This window comes from Tamandua tetradactyla, chromosome 12 (assembly GCF_023851605.1).
Source record: "Tamandua tetradactyla isolate mTamTet1 chromosome 12, mTamTet1.pri, whole genome shotgun sequence".
Classification (NCBI taxonomy): Eukaryota; Metazoa; Chordata; class Mammalia; order Pilosa; family Myrmecophagidae; genus Tamandua; species Tamandua tetradactyla.
In genome coordinates this window covers 66,586,350-66,592,893 of record NC_135338.1, presented here as the reverse complement: position 1 = coordinate 66,592,893, position 6,544 = coordinate 66,586,350, and positions in this window count along the sequence as shown.

Below are 6,544 nucleotides of genomic sequence, written 5' to 3'. Positions count from 1 at the left end.
TTCAACAAAATTCAGCATCCTTTTCTGATAAAAACATTTCAAAAGATAGGAATCAAAGTTATCTACTCAATATGAAAAAGGGAAAATATGAAAAACCAATAGCCAGATCGTACTCAATGGAGAGAGACTGAAAGCCTTCTCCCTGAGATCAGGTACAACACAAGGATGCCCACTGTCACCACTATTATTCAACATTGTGCTAGAAGTTCAATGTGCTAGAATTTCAACCTAGAGCAATCAGGCAGGACAAAGAAATAAAGGACATCCCAATTGGAAAAGAAGAAGTAAAACTCTCATTATCTGCAGATGATATGATACTAGACTTGGAAGATCCTGAGAAATCTACAGCAAAGTTACCTGAACTAATAAACAAATTCAGCAAGGTGGAGGGATACAAAATTAATGTGCAAAAATCAGTAACATTTCTATACACAAGCAATGACCTAGCTGAGGAGTCAGTTAAGGGAAAAATTCCATTCAAAATAGCAACTAAGAATCAAGTACTTAAGAATGAACTTAACTAGGGACGTAAAGGACTTGTACATAGAAAACTACATAACATTGCTAAAAGAAATCAAAGGAGATCTAAATAGGTGGAAAGACATTCCCTGCTCATGGGTAGGAAGGCTAAATATAGTTAAGATGTCAATTCTCCCCAAATTGATCTACAGATTCAACACAGTACCAATCAAAATTCCAACAACCTACTTTGAAGATTTGGAAAAACTAACTATCAAATTCATCTGGAAGGGAAAAAGACCCCGAATAGCTAAAAGCATCTTACGAAAGAGTACCAAAGTGGGAGAATTAACACTCCCTGACTTTAAAACCTATTATAAAGCCACAGTGGTCAAAACAGCATGGTACTGGCACAAAGATAGAAGCATTGACCAATGGAATAGAATTAAAAGTGCAGAAATAGACCACCAAATCTATGGTCAACTGATTTTTTGACAAGGCCCCCAAATTCTCTAACTGGGTCAGAATAGTCTTTTCAATAATTGGGCATGGAAGAACTGGATATTAATAGCCAAAAGAATGAAAGAGGACCCCTATCTTACATCCTACACAAAAATTAACTAAAAGTGGATCAAACACCTAAATATAAGAACTAGCACCATAAAGCTTCTAGGAGAAAATGTAGGGAAACATCTTTAAGACATAGTACTATGAGGTAGCTTCCTAAACTTTACACCCAAAGCACAAGCAACAAAAGAAAAAATAGGAAATGGGAACTCCTCAAAATCAAATGCTTCTGCACCTCAAAAGACTTTGTCAAAAAAGGTGAAGAGGGTGCTAACTCAATGGGAGAAAATACTTGGAAATCACATATCAGACAAAGGTTTGATTTCCTGTATATACAAAGAAATCATACAACTCAACAACAAAAGAACAAACAACCCAATTTTAAAATGGGCTAAAGATATGAATAGGCATTTTTCTGAAGAGCAAATACAGATGGCTTAAAAGCACATGAAGAGATAATCATTTTCATTGGCTATAAAGGAAATGCAGATCAAGACTACAATGAGATACCACCTCACACCTGTAAGAATGGCTGCTATTAAACAAACAGGAAACTATAAATGTTAGAGAGGATGTGGAGAAACTGAGACACTTACGCACTGCTGATGGGAATGTATAAGGGTGCAGCCACTATGGAAGACTGTTTGGCAGTTCCTTAGGAAACTCAACATCGAGTTGCCCTATGACCCAGCAATAGCACTACTTGATATATACCCAGAAGAGCTGAAAACAATGACACAAACAGACATTTGCACACTGATGTTCATAGCAGCGTTATTCATAATCGCCAAAAGATGGAAACAGACCAAATGCCCATCAACAGACGAGTGGATCAACAAAATGTGGTATATACATATGATGGAATATTATGCAACAGTAAGACAAGATGACGTCTTGAAGCACATGACAAGATGGATGAGCCTTGAGGACATAATGCTGAGTGAAATTAGCCAGACACAAAAGGATAGATACTGTATGATTCCACTTTTATGACCAGTATAAAAGTTAATCAGAGGCTTTTAATACAGAATATAGGGGACTTAGAGATACACAGAAGCTAGAGATGGGGGAACTATTAGCTAATGAAGTTGAACTCCAATGTAAGGGAATAGATAGGAGTGAAGGGGTTCTCTAGTGGGTGTAGAAGTAATATTATCATACTGAAGATGAACAAGATTGAAAGGGGTTGTATAGACCTACGTGTCCCACTGATTAACACTAGAAATAGGAATTAGTTCTCGCAAGAATTACTTCAAAGATATGATTCTTGTACAAAGAGTGTTTAAGTCCAGAGTACAGGGGGAAACTGCTATTGCATGCTATGGGCTATGTTCAAAAGAGAACCATCAGCACTACCACATCAACAGCAGAGGTAAATGATGGGAGGAGGGACAAGAGTTAAGAGGAGGTTTAAATTTCCTATTTGGTGAGGGTGTGTTTATTGGTTTTCTTTCTCTTGGGAACAATGAAATTATCTAAAATTGAGAATGTTGATGGACAGTGGACTTTGGGCCCTCTACATGATGCCCGATGAATGCAGGTAGCTGAAGGATGCACTCATGTAGAAGTAGATTGGCGAATGAAGGTGTATACTTAAGAAAAAAGGTTGTGCTGCTACAAAAAGGAACAAAGTCGTGAGGCATGCAATGATGTGAATGAACATGTGGGATTCCACAAGTTACTCTAGTTCCATGCACTAGAGCAACTTTCCAGAAACCTACAACCTCCGCTTAGATCCCTGGTCCAGATAAGTCCTGAAACCTAGCCCAGCCTCTCCAGAACATCAGGTAGTTCCATCTCCCTACCCCATGTTAGTGACAGACCCTTCCAATATAAAATATTTAGAATGGCCATAGCCCAAACACCCCTAAAGAGAGGGATGGAAAGATCAAAGGTGATGGTGGAATTACACAGAGATGACAGGATTTAACAAATGAATATGAATGCTGAATCATTAAATTGATATCTCTTTTAGTCTCCAGTATTTTAGAACAGATAGAAGTAAAAACCTAAAATTGTGGAATTGTTACCCATGTCACACTCTGAAATATGATCTACAACTAACTGTGGTGCTGTGCTTTGAAATTTATAGCTTTTCGTATGTATGTCATTTTTCACAAAAAAAGAAGGAAAAGAAGTAAATTGTGATGATAAAAAATATTTAAGCCTTCCAGCCTCCTATATTCTGGAGCAGCTAGAGGGAAAAATTTGAGAGGATTGGATGGTGGCCCATGACAAACTCTGGGATCTGTCCTGTGACTACTTGTTGAAGAGTGCTTTGAAAACTATTGCTTTTTTTATTTATTTGCTTTGTATATATGTTATACTATACAATAAAAAAAGTTTAAAAAATCAATTGATCATAGATGTGAGGGTTTATTTCTGAACTCTGTTTAATTCCACTAGTCTATATTTGTGTCCTTAAGTCAGTAGCATGATGTTTTGACTACTGCAGGTTTGTAATAAGTTTAAAATTGGCTCTTATTTTTCAAGATATTTTTGGCTATTCAGGACATATTACCCTACCATTTAAATTTGATGATTAGCTTTTCCATTTCGGCAAAGAAGGCTGTTGGAAATTTGATTGGGATTGCATTTAAACTGTATATTGCTTTGGGTGGAATTAATACCTTACTAATATTTGGTTTTCCAATCCATGAACACAAAATATCCTTCCATTTCTTTAGGTCTTTGATTACTTTTAGCAGTGTTGTAGTCCTTAACCTTCTTGGTTAAATTTATTCCTAGATATGTGATTCTTTTCATTACTTTTGTAAATGGAATTTTTCTTGTTTTCCTCTTCAGATTATGCGTTACTAGTGGATACAAACACTACTGTTTTTTGTGTTTTGACCATGAAGCACATCACGTTGCTGAATTTGTTTATTAGCAGTAGTGGCTTTGTTGTGGATTTTTCAGGATTGTCTGTGTTTTTGCTTCCTGACCACTTAAGCAAATACCACATAATGGATAGACTTAAGCAATGGGAATTTATTGGGTTACGGTTTTGAGGCTAGGAGGAATCCAAAATCAGGGCATCATCAAGATGTCCTCAAGGCGATGCTTTCTTCCAGAAGCCTGCGGCATTCTGGAGGTGGCACTGATCCTTGGTCTTGGGCTTTTCTGTTACAAGGCAGGGCACAGGGCAGCCTTTTCTGGCTTCTTGGTTCTGTTGACTTCCAGCTTCTGGCTGTTCCCTGTGGCTTTCTCTCTCTGTGGTCTTCCTTATGAAGCCTTCAGTAATCCAAACCCATCACGATTTAGACCTTAATGGAAGTAGCCTCATCAAAAAGTTCTAGTTACAATAGGTTCCCACCCACAGGAATGGATTAAGTTTGTTCTTAATGTTCTCATGCTTTTCTGGGGTACATAGGTCCAAGCTACCACAGCCTGCCCTCTGGACCCCAAAATACATGTTCTTTCCACATATAAAATACATTGTTTCCATCACAACATCCAATAAGCCTTAAGACATTTCAGTAACAATGCTAAGTACAAAGTTTTCTCAAAATCAGTTGTGGCCCCTGGCAACGTGAGACCTGACCCCTGAGGATGAGCTGGGACCCGGCATCATGGGAATGTGGAAGTTTTCTTGACCAAAAGGGGAAAGAGAGAAATGAGACAAAATAAAGTCTCTGTGGCTGAGAGATTTCAAACAGAGTCAAGAGGTTATCCTGGAGGTTATTCTTACGCATTATATAGATATCCCTTTTTAGTTTATGGTGTACTGGAGTGGCTAAAGGAAAGTACTTGAAACTGTTGAATTGTGTTCTAGTGGCCTTATTTCTTGAAAAAGACTGTATAACTACATAGCTTTTACATTGTGACTGTGTGAATGTGAGTACCTTCTGTCTGATGCTTATTTTATCCAGGGTATGGACGATGAGTAAAAAAAAAAGAAAAAGAGGATAAAATATAAATAATAGGGGGCGATAAAGGGTAAAAATTGGGTAGATTGAAATACTGTGGGCCAATGAGAGAGAGGGGTAAGGGGTATGGGATGTATGAGTTAATTATTTTTTCTTTTTATTTCTTTTTCTGGAGTGATGCAAATGTTCTAAAAATGATCATGGTGAAGAAGACAGAACTATATGATGATACTGTGACCCACTGATTGTATAACATGGTTGGACTGTTCGTGTGTGGATATTTCTCAAAAATATTTTTTAAAAATCAGCTGTGGGTGTGATTTGTCCTGGGGCACAGTTCCTCCCAGGTGGGCCTGTGAGATCTAGAAAACAAATTATCTGTAAGTGATATACAATGCAGGGACAGGCAATAGCTAGATGTTCCTATCCTAGAAGGGAGTAATTGGAAGGAAAACAGGGGTCATGGGTTTCAGAATTGACCCCATGGTTTCAATTCTGAAACTCAGCAGGAAAAAACTCCATTAGATTTTTTTTCTTTACTGATTTCTTTATTTTTGAATATCCAGCATTTGAAATATATCACAATATAATGGAAATAGTAAATATCAAATAAGATTTAAAAATCTTATAAATAATTATTCATATAATGAAGTTGATGAGAGTGACTTGAGGTAACTTTCCCAATCTTATAAAAAGCCCTATAAATGAGGTTCTGATAGATTGGTCTGTTAATATCTTAAAGCATGGGACAATGAGCAAAAATGATGCCATCTTAAAGAACTCTGACAGGAATGACTTTGAATATCTAGGCATTAAGGAAGATCCTTAGAAAGAAGAAGAAACACTAGAATATTTTTGCAAAAGTGACCTTCATAATCATTTTATGAAAGAATCCAGTGAAAAGTTAAGGATGTTTTATATTGCTAACATTTTTCAGAAAAAGATTATTCAGGAAAACATTAACTTATGATTATTTGAGAACATAGGCATAGTTAAAACAAAGTTAATTAAGAGTAACTGTTATGTTCTACTGTTATTTTACATAGACTATCAAACTTAAACTTTAAAGATAATTTTAAGTCTTTTTGGTAGAATATTTTGGTATTTGATTTATCTCCATTGAACTTATTTTACATGATCTGAATTATTTCTAATATTATCCAATTGAATACTTCCTCACATTCTGTTAATATAACTTTGCCCACAATTGAGGACATTTGAATTTTGATTTAAACTCTGATTTTAAATCTCTAGGCTAAAATATATTTAATTATGTCTTTCTGGGCCTGTGAATTCAATTTAATAGGCAGCTGAAGAAAGTCTGTTGTGCCAGACACTATCATTAGAGTTTTAGGTCTGAGAGTCATCTGTGGATCTAAAGTTTTGTCCTTCAAGCCTGAGGGAGTGACAGCCCCATGTCTTCCAAGCTGTGCTCTGCCTAAACACTGGGTGAAGGACCACCCTTTCCAAGCATCAGGCTGGATGCCAGGCTCTCCAGTTATGCTGGGGCCCAGCCCCACCTTCTCTGAGCATTGGGGTGGCAGGACTCTCCTTGACAATGGAGCGCAAAGCTTGCCCCCTCCAAGCACCAGGGCAGACTGTGCCCTGCAAATGCAGAGGAAACCTCCTCTTCCCACACCCGGATGGGC